The sequence below is a fragment of the Sylvia atricapilla genome, chromosome 1 (genome assembly GCF_009819655.1).
Source record: "Sylvia atricapilla isolate bSylAtr1 chromosome 1, bSylAtr1.pri, whole genome shotgun sequence".
Taxonomy (NCBI): Eukaryota; Metazoa; Chordata; class Aves; order Passeriformes; family Sylviidae; genus Sylvia; species Sylvia atricapilla.
The window spans coordinates 138,516,544-138,539,310 of record NC_089140.1 but is presented as its reverse complement, the minus strand read 5'-3'; the positions used below and the strand labels follow the sequence as shown (position 1 = coordinate 138,539,310).

General features: G+C 39.4%; 1 protein-coding gene across 1 annotated transcript in view; it reads left to right on the top strand.

Moving 5' to 3' along the window:
- EIF3H (eukaryotic translation initiation factor 3 subunit H) overlaps positions 1–22,767 on the top strand; it is an 89,113-nt gene that overhangs the window by 23,417 nt on the left and 42,929 nt on the right. The gene's annotated exons all lie outside the window — the stretch shown is intronic.

The window sequence follows — 22,767 nt, the reverse complement described above, 5'->3', positions numbered from 1 at the left end:
AAGATTCTGTTACCTTTGGTTTTTTGTGCTTTAGGTTGCATTTAGTTGTGTAATCATTCAGTAACAAGTAAAAATAACATAGTGCAGCACTTCAGAAACCCAGCAGGTTTTTTTGCCTCAAATGGATGCAGTTGCATGTGGACAAAGGTGTCATATAGCTCATGAATAGTGCTTATTCAGGGTTTTATTTGGCCAGGGCAGCAGCAGTTGGAGCTGCTGAGCCTTACCTGCAGTGCTGCCTATTCACTCACCTGCAAGATGTGGTCCCAGCAGAAGCAGAGGGCTTCAGGTAGAATCACAGAATCATCAAGGTTGGAAGAAAACTACAAGAGCATTGAGTCCAATCACTGCCCAGTTCTACTAGTGTAACCCCTGAACCACATCACCCAGGAGCAGATCCAGATACCTCTTAAACATCTCCAGGGCTGGTGAGACTGTCACCTCCCTGGGCAACCTGTTCCAGTGCATGACTACCTTAACACTGAAAAAAAATTTCTTATACCTAATCTGCAGTTGACGGCCATTTCCTCTGGTCCTCTCACTGCGGGCGCAGCAGAATGGACTGGCCTCCAGCTCACTATGCTCCCCTTTCAGATGGTTGTAGAGGGCAATGAGGTCCCTCCTGAGCCTCCTCTACTCGAGACTGAGCAAACACAGCTCCATCAACTGTTCCCTTAAGACATACTTTCTAGACCTTTCGTAAACCTTGTTGCAGTAGGGTCCAGATGGACTCCGTGAGAGTTGATTTCTTTTACTAGTATTGCTATAGAAGTCATGGTGTCATTAAATCACAGCTCCCCAGCGGTGTTGGTTCATCTCCTTTCTGTAAAGGCTTCTGTCCAGGCTAGATTTGGTCAGCTTTCCATGTTTTATACCCATTTTAAATCAAAGGTTTTATCATGGTATTTATCATCTTGTATTTCTCTTGTATTGTTGCATGACAGACCTTGAACGTGCAGTGACTGTAACTTTGTTCTGAATAGGCAGATGCAATTTCACCTGACTTTTTTTCTTCTTCTTCTTTTTTTTTTTTCTTTTTTTTTTTTTTTTTTTTTTTTTTTTTGTATTGTTTTGTTTTGTTTATTCTCTTTAGGTATAACAGTTGTAGCTCATGTCTATTGTCTTTTACTGTAAAAAATTACATGTTCTTGAAGTGAAGAAATCAAACCAGGTTACATGGCATTTGAGTTTTATTTCACTAAGGAAAGGAACAGATGACCCAAAATCTCCTAAATCACAGTCTTGATTCTGGTTCCAGTTGTAGTCCGTTTATCTAAATTCTTCATCTGTGTTTTTTGTAAGGCTTGTTGTAATTTAGGAAGAAAGCCATACTGTGTAAATGTTGACTTTTCATTTACTGAGTGCTGGTGAAAGCCTGTCAGGTTTGTCCATGCATTTATGAACTTACACTTTGCTCTCTGTGTGAAAAAGGATATAGAATTTTAAGGTGGGTTTTTTTTTTTTTTAATTATTGTTTGAGTGTAATGAATGTGTGAAATAGTCCATAGGCACCATAAGGTTTAATTTATGTAATTAATTCAGATGATTATGACAGAAGGTGGATGGTCAGTTTGTTGAGCATTCAAAATAATCCAATCTGATCTTCATGTTTGGGTGTTCTTTTTTTTTTTTTTTTTTTTTTTTTTTTTTTTTTTTTTTTTTTTTTGTGGATTGCCAGAACTGATATTGCAATATACTGATGGACAAAGAGGCTATTTATTATGTGCTTAATTGTCTTCTAATATGATATATGACATATTCAAGGTTCTTTAATAAAACTGCTAATTACACCTGAATTATTTTGTACTTTACCTGTCCCTAGTGCAAGCCCTTGATTTGTTTCCTGAAAAGAAGCTAATATTGACATGGTTTGTGTAGTTGTGATGGTTCAGTGGAGTAGCAGGCATGCAAGCCTGTTAAATGTTTTGCCGAAGTTTTTATACTGTGGAGACTTACCTGTAATGACTGGAGGTTTTTCTCTTTAATGGGTAAGAAAGAAGAAATCCCAATAAAAGGCTGCTTCAGCGGGTGCGGGCTGACGTGTGCCTTGGGTGTGTTGGATGTGTGTACTTGTCTCTTGCGGCCGCGTATGCCAAAGGATGCTTTTGTAGTCACAAGTGCTCAGAAACAGTGCTTTTAATTCTCTTGCCCGAGGCAGGTGAATTGTCCGGGTGTCCCCCCCCTCCATTCCCGTGTCCCCCCCCCTCCATTCCCGTGTCCCCCCCCCTCCATTCCCGTGTCCCCCCCCCTCCATTCCCGTGTCCCCCCCCCTCCATTCCCGTGTCCCCCCCCCTCCATTCCCGTGTCCCCCCCCCGTTCCCGTGTCCCCCCCCGTTCCCGTGTCCCCCCATGGCCGTGTCCCCCCCCATGGCCGTGTCCCCCCCCATTCCCGTGTCCCCCCCCATTCCCGTGTCCCCCCCATTCCCGTGTCCCCCCATGGCCGTGTCCCCCCGTTCCCGTGTCCCCCCATGGCCGTGTCCCCCCATGGCCGTGTCCCCCCGTTCCCGTGTCCCCCCCCGTTCCCGTGTCCCCCCATGGCCGTGTCCCCCCATGGCCGTGTCCCCCCCCCCCCGTTCCCGTGTCCCCCCCCATTCCCGTGTCCCCCCGTTCCCGTGTCCCCCCATGGCCGTGCGTGGGCGCGGAGCCGCCGTCAGAGGGCGCCCGTGTCCAGCGCACGGCCCGCGCCGCAATCCCGGGCCTGCGGCAGCGCGGGGCTGCGCGGTACCTTCATCTGACAGAGTGCGTGTAATCTTTTACACAAATGAATTCAGAAAATATGTTGCGAAGTGCAGTGACTATCCTGACTCAGTGTTTTTTCGGTTCTTAAATCGGCCTAAATGTGCTGTGTGCTCTAAGGCTCGGTGTAGATGGGGAGAATTTGATCCAGACTTGTGTGTGTATCCTAAAAGCGGGACAGGAGCTTGCTTGTTCGGCGGGTTTGCTTCTTCGCTTCCCTGTTCTACCACACGTAACTAAGAAAGTGGAGGCTGCACTTGTGATGGAACTCCTTGGATTTCCTAAGGGAATTTATACTACTGGACTGTGCAGACTTAAAAATTGCATATCAACTATTCCTCTTCTGACAGTATTGAACAAACTGCCTGAAATGCTTTGTTTACTGCATTTCTGGATTTTCAAGTTGATTTTTACTGTAGGAGCAATGCTTTTAAGTGGTAGTCTAATCCTTTTGTTCAACATCTGATTTTGTATCAAAAAAGGGAAATAATTTTGTTCTTGAAAGAACCATGCATATTAAAGTTTTATTTAAATCAGGTTCCATTGAAATTTTGCTGCAAAAGGAGTTAGTGTAATTTGATTTAAAATGCAAAATGTTCTACTAGCTCTTAGCCTTTTTTTAAAGAAAGCTTATTTAATGACATTTTTCTTTGAGCAGTTTTAAGCAGGAAACTCTAGCCTAAAATCTGTCATGAGTTGTTTGATTTTTTTTCCACAAGTCACAATTACAGGGATATTATTATCATACTTAATAAACTTCCATGCTGTATTTACTGAAAATTGTGTTTAAGAATATTCACTTACTTAGCCTGAAAATGAAGTTAGAGAAGCATCTGTTTTAAGAGATAGGTAGTTAGATCTATATAACCATTTTTTAGCAGCATTAGAATGAGCTGGGAGATTGTATTGAACTCAGCTATGCATTTAAACATTTCATTATATGGAAGATTTCATCTGGAAGCCAGGAGTTTTTACTTCATAGCTTGTGTTCTATCTTAGCTATATTCTTTATTTAAAATCACGATATACAATAATTTAGTTTGTTATATGGATATTTTATATAATTTTGTAAGACTTGCAGAAACTCATTAATTTTTATATGGTCAGCAGTATGAAAGCCCAGTTTATTTTACCTTCAATTTTGGTAAAATATTACAAATGAGTCATTCTAAATTTAATTTTTTGATGCTAATATAATCAGCTCAACTTTGACTAAAGACATAAAAGAGCACAGAAGCAGATAACCAATTAAATAATGAAACTGTATGTGTATGTGTGTATATATATGTATATACTTAATGTCTGCTCTTGTGTCTACCTCTCTGTCTGGAGGAACTAAGAAGGAAGCCCAAACCTTGTGAAGACAGCATTGTCAGTTCTGCTAAAATCTTTCAACTTCTTCATCCTTGATTTATCATTCCTTGGTCTTGGACAGTGTGGTACAGGAGTGGCTGTTTCAGTTGGACTGCCTGGATCACACTCGGGCCTTTTTGCATGTGTTGCTTCGGTCTGTAGCGTGTCCTTTCTTAAGGGACCAACTGTTTGTGGACTTGTGGTTCCCCTCGGTTTTGGCCATACATTTGGACTCTGCGCTCATCTGTTCTTTTCCCAGAGGGGCTGGACCAAGAGGAAGAGAGAGTTCTTTTAACACCTTCTTATTACCTCTTTCCATTCCCCCTCCTTTCCTTTTTTGCTAATGCAAGTATTTAGCCATTTCCTTTCCCAGAGAATGCTGTAATAAACTTGAGGGAGCTGAAGGAAAGTGCAGCAAAATGAGCAAATCCCCTGGTTTTTTTTTCTGAGAGGTAAAATTAAGGAAATGCCTATAGTTCTATTGAAAAGCAGTTCAAATCAGTACATCTGTGTGAAAGGTAATAGAAACTGAAATAAATTGTAGCAGTAAATTCTGAAAAATAATTTCGTTTTTATTTCTTGTTCGATAATGTTTTATGGATTTATCAACTGCATAATGTGGAAAAATGATGTTGCATTATTCTCTAAGAAAATGCCCGTACTCAGGTTGTAGTATACACGAAACCTAAGTTGCACCTCTTTTGTTCATAGTGTTCACATTTATTTTATTGATGAAAAGACAGAGACAAGAAGCTGGCCCGAGGTTCAGGACTGAATTTGGAATTAAGTACTTGAGGAACAGACGCAAAATCCGTTTTGCTGGCGGGAAACCCACTGCAGCAGTGGAGCTAAAGAGATAAAAGAATTTTTTTTCATAAAAATTACAGAACTTTAAAGATGCTCTAGAAAAGTACTAGTCTTTGATAGAAAAGAGAAAAATCCTTAGTAGATTTTATGTTTGTATCTTTATTTTAGCATTAGTTGTTTATGATTAATATGTATTTTGAAATTCAGTGGCGCAGTCAAAAATATGTGGAGAAACTGAGAAAGCTCAAACTGAGCAAATCTTGCTTATCTCTGTAGTTTGAAGGTAAGCCAGTGTATAGAATCTTAATATCAGCAAAATTTAAGAAAGTAAACTTCTTTAAAGCTCTAGTGAAGAGGAGCAGGCTGTGCACAGTTGCACATGTAATAGTGTATAGTAGCTTAAATATATATAATTCCTTATTGACTGCATCAACAAAATGTATTTATTGCAGATAAGGCTCTTACCCATCTAACTGAAGAAATTTACTCTGTTTTGGTTTGTGGTGTGTCGGTCGATGTTGCTGTTGTATGCAGCTTGTCTTTTGTTTCACTGTGCTGAATACACAGTTTGATTTCTTTTATTGGATTACATGCTTCAGTACAGCGTAAACATGCAGTAGAAAAATATACATGAAAATAGGTTATTTGCAGTAAAATACTTATATGTTTTTGTAAGATTAGTGTGATAACTCCTCTGTGCATATTTGTAGCTAACATGCAAATGTGTTGTGTTCTAGTCAATAATAAAAATGGAAAAAATTCTTAAAACTTTTTTAGAAAACAAGACAGGCATGTTCTTTGTGTGATATATTTAGGTCATAAGGGACATCTGCTAAGGATAATTTTTTAACACTTGCTAACAATCCTAATATAATATGGCCTATTCATCAGTCATATTGTTCCTGACTTGAGTAGCGTGGGTTTTAGTGATTCCCCGATGTGCATTTAGACTCTTTTAATTGCTAGTTTCTTGCTGTTCTATCTTATTGTTTTGTAGGACAATGCATAAGCAGGCACAGAATAATCAAAATGGTTTCCCTGGCCATATTAGGCACCTAACACAAGATATATTTGCTGTGCAATGTGTGCGTGTTTTTGCAAGTAGAAGTCTCGTTGAAACAAAAATAAATCGTACCAGGGAACTAATTCAAGGATTTTAACATGCTATTCAGTGTCTGTGTGTGTGTATATATATATATATATAAACCTGATCCGTGTGGTGTGTATTGCAGATTTTATGGTGTTCCTTTATGCAGCAAAGAAATCAGAAGGGTAAGGGAGGAAGTACAGACACTGAACATCAGGATTTTGAAGTTCTCGATAAACTGTTAAATTGTGCCAATTTTGTGTCTTTGGTTGAGAAAAAAAAACTTCTTTAGAGATATTTGCAATAGAGCTGAGATCTAATCTTTTAGGTTTTAATGAACTCCCAATTTCACTTAGCTGCAAGGCATTTGACTCCTGAATAAGTGCATGTAATGTTCTTGCAACTTGCACATGTGAGGCAGATAGTGCTCTGCTTCATTGTTTGAGGGGAGAGATGTTATGGTGGGAGTTAGGTTTTTATACTAGTGAAACAGGAAAACTGATCAGGTGAAGTCTGGCAAAACTACTGAAAGCGGTGTTTGCAATTTGATTTCCACATGTAGGTGGAAATAGTTATATTTTTTCCTTTCCCTAACTTTTTTTTTTTTCCTTATTTCTTCTTTTTTTTTTCTTTTTTCTTTTTGTAAAACCAATTTGTATTGCACCATTGCTTCATACTGTGCTCTTACCGATGGATAGAATAATAGCTGTTTAATGCTTTAGAGGATAACTGTTATAATAATTGTTTTATCTTGCTCTGTTTTCTGCCACTATGATAAGTGATAGTGAAGAAAAAAAAAAAGCTAGAAATTGTAGCTTTTGCAGCAATTTTAGGGAAGCTTTCTTTATAACTTACTCCAGGTGTTGAATCTTGTTTCAAAGTAAGTGTTATCCTTTGATCAGTTTTACGAAGAACAATAAATAATTTTATTTTCTAGATTTGTTACTCTCATTTTTACTCAGTTGTTTTAGCCAAGCACAGTAGATGATCTTTAAAATCCCGCATAGCTGGCAAAACATGAAAATTGTTTGTTGTTGCTTTGTTGTTTTGGGTTTTTTTTTCCCCAATTCTTTCAGTGTTTTTTACTTCTGTTCTAACAAAACATGTTTAGGAAGACTGGTTTGGACTATTAAAGCAGTGCCAGTGATGGGAGAATAAATCAGCCTTGGATTGTGAAGTCAGTTGTTGAGTATAGTTGAAAGACCATACTCTGTACAAATGTTGATTTCATTCAGAGTTTTAATCTGTATCTGTGTGGCATCATTGAAGTATTTTACTGGACTTAATAGTTGTTCTCCACATTGGATAGTAGAAAATTTCCATCCATGTATGTGCAGTTGATTTAAACAGTTTGGCAAAAAGTGTGAGTAAACTACTGTACTTACAGTATGTGTACAGTTTAAGCGGAGAACTGCTGATTTTCTGTAGCCACAGCCTGGGAGAAAGGAGCAAGGAAGGACTGAGAAGGGAACTGAAGACGCTGTTGTAAGGATGTAGTTTGGACACTGGGTGCCACTCCTGGTACACACTGAGGTTGGAAAGCCTTCTCACACAGTGAAGCAGCAGGCATTGTAAAAATGGAGGTCTTTGTTGCTCAGGAATTTCTGAAGGTCTTCGTCCCAAGCCTAGTGGTTCTTGTAGCTGAGAAACAGTGCCTTAGTCCCTGCAAGGAGTAACTAAAGATACAGGGGCAGGATATTTTTTGTTGTTGTCGTTATTTCAGTTCTACTGAGAATGATTTTCTAGACTTGATATATTGCTGTCTAGTTACATACCTCCCATCATGTATAAGACAGACAAGGGTGCACACCAGCTGTTCAGGAACTAGACCAAATATGACAATTCTCCTCAGAAACAGAAAAACAATTGCAAAACCAAAAAATTTAATGAACTGTCTGCCTGCAAGCCTATACATATATATGTATAGACATACACATATGCATTTTTTTGTATCTATAGTTTCATTCTGCCATGTGCTTTCTTTTTTGATTATTTCAGTGTCGAATTCATTTGGTGATGGGTTACTGATGAAAGACTAGAGGAAAGGACAGTTGAAGATGGGTTCGGGATTGGTCAATTTGCTAGACTTGGAGGTAGTGATGGTTTCCAATAGGCACCAAGTGTTGAAGATATGAGGAATGCTGAGGAGATGGAATAAGGAGTGGGAGTAAGAAATGTTTAGATGTAAATTGGAATGAGGTTAGTGCTTCCACCCTGAAAGCTGTGTAGCTCTCAAACTAGGAAGCGTGACCTGATTTATGCTTTACTGTGCTCATGCCCAGAGGCGTCAGCTGGCTCTGGGTGTCCTGAACATTATACAAACACATACTTGCTCAAACATTTTAAAAACAGCACAGGAGTTAGGTGTCCAGTTCTTAATGACTTTCAGTGGAATATTGTTGGCATCGCTACCTGGCTAATTTGGAAACTAAAATTTCAGTTGTAACCGAAAGGCAAGTGGGGGTTTGGAAGGTGAAATGCCATAGCATTTTAGAAATGTTAGACCTCTCAACCTGATCTCTGTGCAAAAATTTTGCCTCTTTGTACAAAAAGAAAATAAATAATGGGTCAGAAAATAACGTGCTTGGAGGGGAAGCAAGACACTACTTGAAATGATGAATGACAGGGTGAGGGATGAGAAGTGCCTTGTAAAATTCTACTTTGATGGAGTGGTGTAGAATTAAAAACAAAACATCCCTCTATCCTCAAATGTAGAAATTTGAGCTCTTGGTTTTACTTTTTAAAATTACATTTGAAAGGTTCCTGCTATTCACAGTGCTCCATTGTATGATACTCGACCAAATCTTCCAAGGCATTTTTCTTGTAATGATGTTTCAAGTGAAAAATTAATTGATGTATTTGGATGCATAAAGCACAAAGTTAAATGAAGAATAAATGTCAAATCAGCTTTTTTTTCTCTTTGCCTGCTTGCTGTCAGAGTTTATAGTAATTTTAAAGGTAATGACTTCCATAGGTAGTTAAAAATTTTGACTGTTTATACATGAAACTTGCAGATTAAGTCTCTTAAGTTCATGTTAATTTTTAATTTTTTTTTTTTTTTTTTTTACTTTTTGGATAACATATTGGCCCACAAAAAACTGTGGCAAACATGAGTCATTTGGTATTCCTCTGTAATTAGCTAAGCTTTATGTAGATGGTGAATAATACAAAGACACACTGGTTTCTGTGGTTTTGCCAACTGTGGCGAAATGCCTGATTTTAAAATGAGTATTTTTTTAACTTTTTGGTTCTTTATTGATATTAGACCTTCTTATCAAAAGGCACCAGATATATAAACAGAGCCAGAAATTAAACAACTGGCACAAACCTTTTGTTGACACCTGGAAATCTATTAAATGGGACACTTGAAATAATGAGTAGGGCATACGATAAGCTAGAGCCACCTGGGTTTATTGGGCTACTCGATGCTTGATCACAACTTTATTTAAAGAGGTGTCTGTTTACAACATCAGTGTTCCTTGTCATCACTGTGATTTAGATTTTAATCTGACACAATACAAAGAGGAATTGCAAAAATCAAGCCAGTACTTAGGTGGGAAGCTGGTATGGGAGAGATGCTAGTTCAGTGTGTCAACCTGAAAACAAAAGCACCTGTTAAACAAGTCCTGTAATCTGAAAGAGCAGTAGATGACTTTCAGCAGATGTGGGACACATCATGCCATGGAGAGAGTGGTAATAACTCAGGCTTGCTGGCAGCAGACACAGGAGTTTACATGGAATGGGGTGCTGTCATCTTGGACGGAGGGATCAGGATAGGTGTCAGTAAGGCTGTGTGTATGTTCATGTGGTGCAGCTGTGTCCCTTAGGAGCTGGTGTCATAAGGAGGCATGGCTGTAGGCCTGGTGCACAGTTCTGCAATGCACTTCTTGTCCAGCCTTGCGTTCCTAGCACAGCCCTTTGTACAATGCAGACATGCTACTTAAAATCTCTCTTTGCTTTCTCTTCTTGCGCTTAAATGGCACTTTAGCATGAAAGAATGAGCACTTGGGTCCAGCCCCTCATCCTGCTCATTCTTGCTAATAAATTGATAAATCTGATCCATCTGAATAACTTGAATAGGGGAAAGATCTGTTTTTATTTTTTCTATTGTTTAAAATTTTGGTATTGTTTTGCAGATATGAAATAAAGCCATCACTATATACAACTCCGATAGGTTATAAGTCTTTGAGGGTCTGCGGATTGGCAGAGGTAGGAGAGCTGCTTGTTTGGTGGCATATCTGTATTAGTTTGGTCATGGATACTTGAGCATATTATTGAGCCTTGAACGACACTGTTTTTCTTGTTACCTGCTGCTGAAAATTCCCTCTCCCCCACCTTCCTCTTTTGGCATTACAGCATGTAACAGCTAGTGTTTTATAAGTAATGGTGATGGTAGGTCTTAATTGGGATTGTTTCCTTTGTGTGCCTTTAGTTTCTTCAGTGTAGAGAGGGTGAAGGGACATTTGATTAAGTCTCTGTAAAGAAAAATGGTTTTGCCCAAGATTTTTTTCTATGTCCTGGATGATTGCAAGAAGAAGCAGTGTGTTTAACTTCTATTAAGGGCAAGTCATGAGGAGAAACACTGCAGGAGTAGTAGTGCAGTAGGGCAGGTTGAGTGGAAGTCTGGGGAGGTCGTGAAGGATAGGTTAGCCAGATGTTTGCTACAAACAGTGTGTGATGGGAGGAAATGGCTATCAGATGACATTGAGCTCTGTCCCTATATTTTGATATCCTATTTATCCTGAATCTGAAAGAGACTTTTAAATTACTGAAACTGATGCATTTCAACTACTGTAATTTGATCAACTAGTTTAGTAATATTTTCCATACACTCTCCTGTATGTGGAAGTCTTCATTTGTGCAGGGGCTGATGTGAAGGTGATTTGATTTAATTGGAAATATGTACAGTTATGAAATGGAAACCCAACATTTGCATGAAAACGTCTCAACTGTTCCAGTTAAAGTATGTCAGAATAGTGCAAAGAAGAAATAATATTTACTTTTAATTATTTTGCATTTTAGTCAGTTGTTTGTGTTGCAGATTTTCCTTTTTAACGTAAAGGAAAGTAGTTGATGTGGACATGGTAAATGTGGAGTAATGCCCAAATGTCTTTTAAGATTGCTACTTTGTAAAATAAGAACAGGTAGTTTTAGTAGGAAATAGGGCAGATTTGGGGGAAATAGGGGAAATCCTTCTAATTTTAAATATCTGATTTTGGTGGGGTGGTTTTTTTGTTTTTTGTTTTTTGGGGTTTTTTTGTTTTTTTTTTTTCTTTTTCTTCTGTTTCCAAATTGTGTACAAAAGTTAAAGCTTCCATATATATAGCATTAGAAAAACTGGGTTTTTTTCTTGGTATTTTTTAGCAATTGTAGTCTTAATACTAATATTCATTAATATATGAAAGTAACTGTTTAATTAGTCCACATTTTCTCTTTCAGAACAAATAATGTTTAAGCTAAATGTTTAAACATGTTTTATCACTGAGTTTTTACATTCAAGGAAGTGCTACAATCCTCGTTGAAATGGCACTAGATGTGTATTTTCAGATCACGCACATGCACTGTGTGTGGTTTTCCTTCCTTCAGAAATTCTCATTGTGTCACTGTGCTTTCACTCACTTTCAAAGCTTAAGTGAACCTCTTTAAGTGTGTTCACAGGAGATGCTGGACTGACTTGATGGACTGAAGTCTTGTCACATGTCGTGGTGCCAGCTGCTGTGTACCTGGTGCCATTGGACGCTCCAGCCTGGGGTCCTGCTTGTGCACTTCACGCCAGCAGCAATTCCAACCAGATCTGTAGCCAAGCTCTCACTTGTGCAGGTGTGAACTGGGAAGTGCCATATAAATGGGGACAGATGGTCACTGCCTGGGGTAATCTGGACCTAGCCTGTGTGTTTAAGAGACTTTCAGCTCTCTCTCATCAATGGGTTATTTCTGTCTGGACCAGGTCTCAAATGTGGCACTTTATTTAATGTTAAAAAGGTATTGATGAAAAGAAGCAAATGTAGGGTCAATTTTTTTATTCAAGTGTCAACATATAATACTAACATACACTCCCAATCCTCATTAAGTCATTAAGTTATTTCTACCATACTTCTAGTCTTTCAGCCAAATATGTGTGTTTTAAGTATGGAAGTACATTGATAAAGTGTTTATGGTAAATTTAGATAAAAATAGTGGTTGTTGCTTCTAAGAGCACATTTTTAGATAGGCCTTTTTAGGAAAGGTGTTGCCAATGTTCTGGGCCTTCAGCTCAAGCAGACTTGTTTGATTTTATTCCCTAGTAAGGTACAGGAGAGCCTTGGCTCAGGTAAAGGCCTATTCCTGTGTTTTTGAAAATTACAGCTAACAGTTACAGTTACTGTTACTGCAACTCTCCAGGTCACAGGTTGCCAAGAGTGTCTGATACCTCTCCTGGAGGCTGGGGCCAACAGTTCTTTTGCAGAAGGTGTGCTGTGGTTTAAGAGCTGTGTCAGCAGGTGAAGGAGCTACAGGAGGAAGTGAATAGGCTACATGGTATTTCAGCAAAGGAGCAAGAGATTAACCAGTTCTTTTCAGAGACACTACAGTCTCAAGACTCTTGGGAGTCTTAAACCTCCATTGTAGAGGAAAAGCAGGTGGATTCAGAACCCTGCAGGGTAATTAGTCAAGGACTGTTAGTCAAGGGTCTGTTCACAATGAAGACTGGAAGCAGTCACTGCGCATAGCAGGAGGAAGGTTGCTCCTTGGAATTTGACAAGTAGGACTGGAACTTTCTGCAAAGGTGTGAGGGTTCTGGAGCTAGAAAGCCAGACAGATGATGAGGTGAGTGAGGATCTTTCTGGGATAGTGGGACCTCCTAAAGCAGCGCCACCTCTACCCTGTATCTCGACCTCCTGCATTAACAGAAGCAGTGGGGGAGTTGCAATAGGAGAGACTCTCTTCTAATGGGAACAAAGGGCCCAATATACAGAGTGGACCCCACTCACAGTCTGCTGTCACCCAGGGCCTCGGGTAATGGACATTACTGGAAAACTCTCCAGTCTCGTAAAGCCCTCTGCTTACTGTCCACTTTGGTTGTTCAAGATGGTGGTGACAAGGTAACAGAGAATTTTGAGGGCAGTCAAAAGAGACTTTTGGGCCTTGGGGTGATTGGTAGAAGGATCAGGAGCACGGGTAGCGATTTCCTTGATCCTTCTAATGAGAAGGAATAATATTGATAGGAATACGGAGATCTATCACTTAATGCATGACTCTGAGGTTAGTGTCAGTGAAAAAATGTTGGGATTTTTGACTGTGGGATGATCTACTCAATACCCAGTCTAACACCTGACAGGATGCATCTGTCTCAAAGAGAAAAAAAAGCTCTGGCACAGGAGCTAACGGGGCTCATGGTTAGAGCTTTAAACTAGCTTGGAAGGGAGAAAGGAACAAGCGAGGCTCGCCAGTGATGGGTGATGGGACTATGTGCCAAAACCTGAGGAAAGGAGTACTAGTGGATCCCACAATCTGCTTTACCAGCCCTTGGCTGTGGCCACACCCAAAATATTTCTACACTAATATATGCAATGTGAGGAACAAATAAGAGGAACTTCAGGAGTTGTCCCAGTCCCAGAGATTTGACATTACTGAGATAAGTGAAACCTGATGCGATATGTGTGGAGTGCCCTGTTGGATGATTACAGGCTCTTCAGGAGGGACAGGCAGGGCAGAAGAGGCTGAGGGTTATCATTGTATGTAATGGAAGTGTTCAAATGTATGGAGCTCACAGTTGGCAATGGCACAGTTGAGAGTCTCTGTGAGAATCAAGGGGCAAACAAATAAAGCAGATGTCATTGTAGGAGTCTGCTGTAGACCTCTCAACCAAGATGATGATGCTGATAGATTTATTCTTTGTGGAACTAAGGGACACTTCCAAGTCAACTGCCCTTGTCCTTATGGCGGGCTTTAGCTTGCTAGAAATTAACCAGGAGCATCACACATCTCGTACAACCTGTGCCAGAAGATTCCTAAAAAACCTGGATGACAGCTGTATGGAAGAGGTCCTAAAGGAGCTGACTGGGAAAGATTCTTTCCTTGATTTGCTGCTTGTCGACAGAGTGGATCTCATGAGCAAAGTGGAGATTGGTGTCTGTCTTGGCCACATTGACCACAAAGTGATAAAGTTCAAAATATCTGTTGACAGGAAGAAAAGTGCTAGCAAATTCCTAGCTCTGGACATGAGGAGAGCAGACTTCAGGCTGCTTGGGGAATTAGTGAGTAAAGTCACTTGGGAAAATGTTTTTGCAGGTGCTGGGGTCTATCACTGTTTTAAACATTGCCTCCTAAGGGCACAGGAGCAGGCAGTTCTTGAATGTTGAAGTCAAGCAGGGGAAGCAAATGGCCAGCTTAGCTGAGCAGGGATCTTCTCTTGGAAATAAGGTAGAAAAGGAAGCACATGGGAAGAATACAGAGATGCTACTTGCTTCTGTAAGGAGTGAATTTGTGTGGCCAAAACTCAGTTGGAATTGAAGCTGGGCAGAACTGTGGGGCACAATAAAAAGAGGGTTTTTTCTAATCTGTTAATGGCAAAAGGCAGTGTAGAAATAAAATTGTCCTGTTACAGGATGAGGATGGTCACGTCAGAAACAGGGATAGATACAAGGCAGAGGTGTTTAGTGCATTTTCTGCTTCTGTCTTCAACATGGAGAAGGCTCTAAGGGGTGCCCTGAGCTGGAGGACCATGACTGAAATAATGATCAACTCCTAGTTGACCCTGAAACTCTGCAGGATTTGGTGCTCCAGCTGTATCCCTGCAAATCTGTGGGGCCTGGTGAGATTCATTCAAGGATGCCCAAGGAACTGGCTGATGTCTTTGCAGAACCTGTCTGGATTTTTGAGCTGTCTTGGGAATCCATAGAGGTCCCAGCTAACTGGAAGCTGGCAAACATTATCCAAATTTTCGAGAAGGGCAGGAAGGACGGGCCCAGAAACAGGCTTGTCAGTCTCACTTCAGTGCCCAGCAAAGTTAAGGAAAATATTTTTCTGGTAGGTATTGAAAAACCCCTGAAAGACAATGCAGTTGTAAGTCACATCCAGCATGGCTCCATGAGAGGAAAGATCTGATATCAAACCTAATTGCCTTTCATGTCAAGGTAACCCACCTAGTTGATCAAGGGAAGCCAGTTGATGTAATCTTTTTGGATTCCAGTAAATCTTTTGATATGGTCTCTCAGAGGATCCTTCTGGACAGCACACAGCTGGATGAACACATCATGGGATGGGTAAGCAGCTGGCTGATGGGTCAGGCACACAGGGTTATAGTGAATGAGGTGACATCAGGCTGGCAACCTGTCACTCATGGGGCTCTGCAGGGCTTCATCTTGGGCTCTGTGCTGTTCAACATCTTGATAAATGACTTGGGTGCAGGTCTGCAAGGGAACTGAGCAAGTTTGCAGATGATACAAAACTGGGAAGAGCTGTTGAGTTCCTCAGAGGCAGGGAGGCCCTACAGAGAGACCTTGACAAATCAGGACTGGGCAATCCTAAACAATATGGAGTTCAGTAAGGAAAGATGTCAGATTCTGCACCTGGAATGGGGCATCCATGAATGTATGGAAAGACTGGGGAATGAGAGGCTGGAGAGCAGTGCCATGGAAAGGGAACTAGGGGTTCTGGTCAATGGAAAGATGAGTCAGCAGTGCCTTGGCAGCCAGGAGGGCCAACCCTGTCCTGGGGAACATCAGGCTCAGCATTGCCAACCAGGCAAGGGAGGGGATTGTCCTGCTCTACTCTGCACTGGGGCAGCCTCACCTCAAGTGCTGGGGGCAGTTCTGGGTGCCACAATATGAGAAAGATATTAAACCATTAAGAAATAGTTCCCAAAGGAGGGCAAAGAAGGTGTTGAAGGGTCTTGAAAGGGAGCCGTATGAGGAGTGGATGAGGTCACTTGCTCTGGAGGAGACTGAAGAGACCTCATTGGGGCCACAAGTTCCCCATGAGGGGAGGAGGAGGGCCGGACCCTGATCTTGTCTATGGTGACCAGTGACAGAACCTAAGGAAACAGCCTGAAGTTGTGTCTGGGGAGGCTTAGGTTGGATATTAGGAAAAAAGTTGTTCACCCAGAGGGTATTTGGGCACTGGAACAGGCTCCCCAAGGAAGTGGTGACAGCACTGACAGAGTTTGAGAAGCGTTTGGACAATACTCTGAGGCACGTGGTGGGGCTCTTGGTGATATGTTGTGCAGGGCCAAGAGTTGGACTGGATGTGGGTCCCTTCCAACTCAGCTTATCCTGTAATTCTGTAAAGTGGTAAAATAATACACCTTCCAGTCTCATCAGAGATCACTGCCATATCTTGATTAACACAAGGGCACCATTCTCATTTTATCAAGTTGTCGTTGAAAGTGATAAAAGAATTGTAGACATGGATGAATAACTAGAAGTTTCACAGAATTTATTTACTGCTGCTATATATGTTTTGTCTGCATATACATTCAAACTCTTACAATTTAAGACCACCCTGCCCCTCTGCTTTTTGTAATGTAAGTAAAGAATTAATAGAGCATGACATGAAGAACATACTTGATCAGGTGTATTTAAATACATCACTAGTCTTTTAATGTAAAAAATATTAACTGTTTAGAAGTCCTGTTAATATTTTTCTTCCCAGAATGCTCTTCTCCTGTCAGAACTTGTGTAAGTGTATATGTGTGTTTCTTTTTGTCTCTGTGTAGAAGAGAGGTGTATAACGCACTGAACATCTATAAAATGCTATTGCTGTTGGCTCTGTGAAAAGGGAAAATTACTCAAAAGAGACTTGGAAAAGAATGGAAAGGGATGTTGGTTTCAGGCTTGGGGAACTGCAAAGCACTTCTGAGCTGTGGAAGGAAAAAAAAAAAGACTTTGTTTATACTAGTAAATCATAACTTGAAGCTATAGTGGATGCAGGACTAAAGTGGATTTAGCCAGTGCTGTGTAACTTTGATCATCATTATGGTTTGTTTTGCATTTCCTTCGTAGTGTCCCAGGCAATCTTTGAAATGGGCTTTGTTGTCATCATGTCATCCACACGTGCAGACTCCGAAGCTGCTCTTCTGTCCTATCTGAAACCTTGCAAATGCTGTATTTTCTTTAGCTTTCTAAAGTGTTTGACGTTTTATTCTATCTTTTTGTATGGAATATCACTCTATGGTAAATCAATTTTTACTGTCACCTCTTTTTTAAAGTCTCTCCCATTCCCTGCCCAGATTATGGCATTAGGGTTACATTCGATTTATAGTTCTCTTGTCTCTTGCCTTGATCTTTTTCTTTCCTTCCCCCAACTTGTCCTGTTAACATAGAACAGATCTGCCCTTGCTTGCACTGCTGCTCTCGTTCCCCTGCACTTCCTGCTTGTAAGCCTTTTTTCTACTTGATCTTCTGACCTACAGACCAGGCTGATAAAAGCACTATCTCTTTGCTGCACTGTCCTTTTTGCTACCTCTGCTGGATCTGTATCACCAGTGATCCTGAGTGTGAATTTTCCAGTGTTTACTGCTTGTTCCAAACTTAAAATTGTTTTATTAATTTAGAAAGAAGTTTCCATCTAATATATTATTCAAATAACATTATGATGAATGAAGTGTAACCATTCTAACTGGTAATAGAACCAATGCAATTAAAACTTAAATTTGCAGGGCTGGCCAGTGGTTCGTTTTCTGTTTCTACATTAGAGCTTCTATGCTTATTAGATGGTATCTAACAACATATGTTACATGCAGCTGACAGAAGTTTCATGGATCTTGTAGTACTGCAGTCAAAAACACAGCCTGTATCCAGCTTGCAGGCTGGGTGTTTGGGCAGTCTACCTGGAGCTGCAGATGTCTTGAACCAAATGCCCTGTTTTATGTAGGAAAGTGTAGGTAGCTGAACCACAAAAGTGCACTGTGTCTGAGATGTCTGCTGCAGGGAATCGAGCCAACCTATGTAGCAGAGAGTTTTAATGGTTGTAAAGCTGCCAACACTAGGTAAAAGGTGGGATAAGAGAATGATTTGTACCTGGAGTGTGAGATTAATACCCTACACTTGCATAGCACCTTTCACTTGACGATCTTGGTGTGCTTTATGATCAGTTAATTGCCTCATAACCTCTCTGTGAGGTAAAAACTATCACTAGTTTACAGTTAAAGAAGCTGATGCGTAGAAGAATTGAAATAACTTCCTTGAGATGCCTGTGTAGTTGTCACAGAAATGTTTGAAGTTAGTCTCATTCTAATTTTGGAATGTCTAGCATCACAACACTTTATTTCCCCATACAAAAGGCAATAATTGATTCTCACTCTTTTTGTTCCCCTAGCTTTTCAGTTGTGCGAGTTCCTTTCCTGTGCTTTTTTTCCCTATGGTCCTTTGAACTGTGGTCTTACAGGTGGCAGCTGTTGAAAAGGGAAGGTGAAATTCTTTTAAGTGAGTTATAAGCACTGCAAATTGTCTGTCTCTTTTAAATGCTGAAGAGCTAAGTTTTACCATGGAAGTAGCTGAAGTCTTGACTTTCTTCCCATTCTTCTCAAAATACAGGTGTCAAAATACATTCTTCGTATGTTCCCTTTTGTTCTTGTCGCTTGGAGAAATAAGACAGTAATCCTGTAGTGCCTGAATTGCTATGCTAGAGTATGTATAATAAGTATGTATTTTGCTGGTGGTGGTTGGGCAATTCTGTGTGAATTAAAAAGTAGCTAACAATGCTCCCATGAAGCTTTGGCTTTATCTGTTAGAATTTACGAGCATTAAATAAAATTGCATTTCTCTTTTAGTGTATGGACGCATCTCTCTGTTACCCAAGGTAAATTCCAGTTAGTTTTTTCCTATTGGTCTTTTTTTCCATGTTATGAATAAAATAACCTGAGCTATTTTTTTAAATATTTTAACCATTTCTGTGTAAAATTCGTGCTTGTCCATACTGGTTAGGAAAACAGGAGTACATAGAAGTTAAGCATGTCCTGGGAAAGGATACCTCATGTAATTGAATTAAAGAGGCCTATGGAAATGAAATTTGTGTTTTAGGGGAAACAGTGCTACATCATTTGTAGTATATGTGAAAAGCTATCTTCAGAAAGATGACTCAAAATAGTAATTCTTAAGGTAGAGAAGTACTTTAGAATTTTTTTGAACTATGACAATGTATATTCTGATTTTAGGTATGCAAAGATTAAAATGGACACTACATACATACCTGCCCATATGATTTCCATATTAAGTGTACCAATTATTAGTAGTGGCTGTCTTTTGGTTTTAAGACACTGAACAGTAAAAGGTAGTGAGAAAAAGATAATAGTCGTGTGCTCAGTAAGCAGAACACATTTTTTGACTTTAGCTTTGTAGAAGAAAAAGTAAACAGGATTTTCTTTTAAGGTACTGTGGACTTGACAGAACTGGTAATTTGTTTTAATCTTTCATTTCAACTGCTTTGCCTCACAAGATGAAGTAGTTTGTTGTTTTGTTTGTTTTTGTTTTTGTTTTGTTTTGTTGTTTTTTTTTTTTTCCTACTGCTTAATAGTCCACAGTGTATCTCATACTGCAAAGGAAAATCAAAAGGTGAAGTATTCAAGATAGATGAATTTTTTTTACTTACTTTTTTTTTACCCCAAACCTCCTGTTTGTCTTTTATTTCTGATCTGCATCTCATTTAGGAAGGCCAGTATTTCTTCCTTAAAATAAGACTGACTGGGGCTGAACATAGTTAAACTAGTTTCTTAAAGAGAAATATTTTGAAACAGATATACAAAGCTGGTCTTTGTTAGAGAAGACAGTCTTAGAAACATTTTAGGTGGCACAGGGTGATTGCTGTGGTGAGAAGGGTAATGGATTGTTCCCAGGGAGAAAACTTAGAATCATAAAGGTTGGAAAAGACCTTCAAGATTGTTGAGTCCAGCCTTTTACTAAACACCATAGCCTGTAGTGCTACATCCAGGCAATCCTTGAATGCTTCCAGGGCTTTCCCAAGAAGCCTATTCCGATGCCTGATTACCCTTTCCGGGCAGAAATTGATCCTGATGTCAGACCTGAACCTTCTGTGACACAGCTTGAGGCTGTTTCCTCTTGTCCTGTTGCTTGTTGCCTGTGAAAAGAATTCAGCAGTTTTAAGTTCAGATGACAAGTTGAGAGGTTTTGAACCAAGTGCAGCTGCTGATGCTGCTTTTAAACAGTGTAGAATCACAGAATGGCCTGGGTAGGAAAGGACCTTAAAGATCACTTAATTCCAGTCCTCTGCTGTGGAATATGATTCTTTGAAACTGCTATAATATATGCATACATGTAGCATTAACCAACTCAGTCTAATTCATCATCCAACTGCAGGAAAGTTAATTAGTGTCACAATTTGTTACAAATTTCAGTTTTGCACTTGTAAGTGTTCAAACTGGTAGAGAGTGGAGCAGAATTTTCTCTTGTAAGAATACCTGCAAACCTTTCGACAGCGGCTTTTCTAGTGTTTGGTACTTGTTCTGCGTTCGGCATGTAATTGAAGAGCAGACATTACTGGAGTACCTTCTGCTCCAGCCTAGGTAATGTTATAATTGTCCTGAAGAAACGCAAACCCCTTTGGTTGTGTTTCTCTTCTGTATAGTACAAAAGGCATGGTGTTCTGAGTGTTTTACTCACTTCTGTGCTCTTCCTGCGTGGAGTTTCTCTCCTGCCAGACTTAAATGCGTTTTTCCTTGTTGAAATGATACTGATGCATCACCCATTTTCAGTGCTCAGTTCATTTGTCACACAGAAAAGAACTGACTCTGCTGCTGTAAAATTTGTTTTATTGCCAATACATTTAAACACTTTTGATTAACTTTTATTGGGGCCATTTTATTAAATTTGATGCCTGCAAATATCATGCTGAGGTAAAGATTGCTACTTCGGATGTCACAAATTTTATTAAATTGTTATCTTAGAGCATGGTGGTTCTTTGTTTCTGGCCTGGACTTCAGGTTGATTTGGAATCTGGCAAAAGAACATGTTGTTTCCTTCTTTCAAATTGGCATCCTGCTAAGTAGTAGGGCCTCCTGGTTGCCTTACACAATTATTTTTAAGATATGCAGAAAACCCCAGAAATATGAAGAGACTTCTTTTAAAAGCTTGGTGTTTCATGTTAAGATACATTTCTTTTGGTTTGGTATTTTATTTTGTTTGCCTCTTCTACAAAACAGTTTTCAAAATAATAATGCCCAAGGAAATGTAGCTCATAGATGCAGTGTTATTGTCTTTACAGAAAATAATCCAGCTGACCTGTTTGAAACACCTATTTACTGTTTCCCTTCACAGTGGGCTGGAAATGGAGTTTTTAGCATTTAATGATTCAGCCCTGAAGGAAGAGATTTTATTTTTTAAATTGAATTGACTACTTTTATTGCAAGTTAATTAGACTTTACTCCCAAGAAGAGTAAAACACTAGTAATCTCACTGCAGCTCAGAATTGATTTGAGGATTACATTTTATTAATTTCTATTCTAAAAATTCATATATTTTCATTATTTCAGAAACTTTGCTGTGTAAAAGTAGGTGTCCTTATATTTGTTGATAATAAGTAATTTTTACAAATGTAATGGATGTCATAAGATTCTGTATAATGGAAACTGTGTAGTAATTAATTGATATCATAACAGTGAAATAGTATTGTAGGTCCATTCTGCTGAGGAGTAGAGATGTGCCAGGTATATCTTGCGACTTGAACAAGCCAAGTGGGTTACTAATTTTAAGTAGTAAATGGACTACAAGGTAATGTTTACTTACAGTTTTAACTGGGACAAGAATGCCTTTATCATGGTTTTTGAGAAAAAAATTAGATTAATTAGCTCTAGTCCGCAGTGGTAAATAGGCAAAGAAGGATTGGCAAAAAACATATCAGTGAGAAATGCAGAAGATGGTAGTGTACCACTTCTATGTTTATAAGATGGTAATTTACTAGTTTTGTATTTACTCAGGGAAAGTTGCATAAGTAAACAGGCAAAGCTTAAGCAGCAGGGACAGTGGAAAGAAATATGGGCATTAAATTGGCTAAGAGTGGAGGCAGAGAGAAGAGAATTTATATATGAAGAAACAGTGTATTTACTGTAGTGAGAGTTGTAATTCCGTGTTTCTGGGAGTGAAGTGGTGATGGGAAGTAGAAGTTAAAAGGCAGGGTGTTGTTTTTTTTAGTATAGTCTCTTTCTGTAAAGATAAGGCTAAAATGGGTAAATTTATTTTCTACATTGTAAAAATCAAAGGATTTGATTCAATGCATAAAACCCAGCATTTGAGAAATTTGATGAACTGTGTGCTAAGTGCTTATTTTACCTCCACAAGAGACCTTGAGGCCTGCAGGTTTTTGACACTGAGGGAAATGTGTAATTTTTTAAAATAACTCCTGCTGTTAACCTAAGAGAGAACTTCCATATGGAAACCTAATATATGTTCCCTTAGTCATGCCAGAAATGCAGATATGGCATTTCATGTAGGCTTTTCTGTGGCTCCCAGACACACAATTGCTGAACATTTGACAGCAAAGAATGTATTTCACCATAAATTGTTAATAAGCTTTGTTTTGTTTGAAAAGAGGATAGTAATCTTTGCCTTTTTGCCATCTAATCTGATATCACTACAAAACAGTACAAAATTAAATCTGAGCATCTGTTCTAGAACATGTGGTGGTTTCTTTTTTAATAGTAATTTCTATTTCAGTTTGTGTCTTCTCTTCAAAAAAGATTTTTAAGCTTTTTCTTTCCTCAGGCTTTCATGGACTAATCCTCTACATATGAAACCATGGCCTGCCTTTTCTACAAATGAAGGAACTGGATATGAAATGTATGATTACTTGAGCTT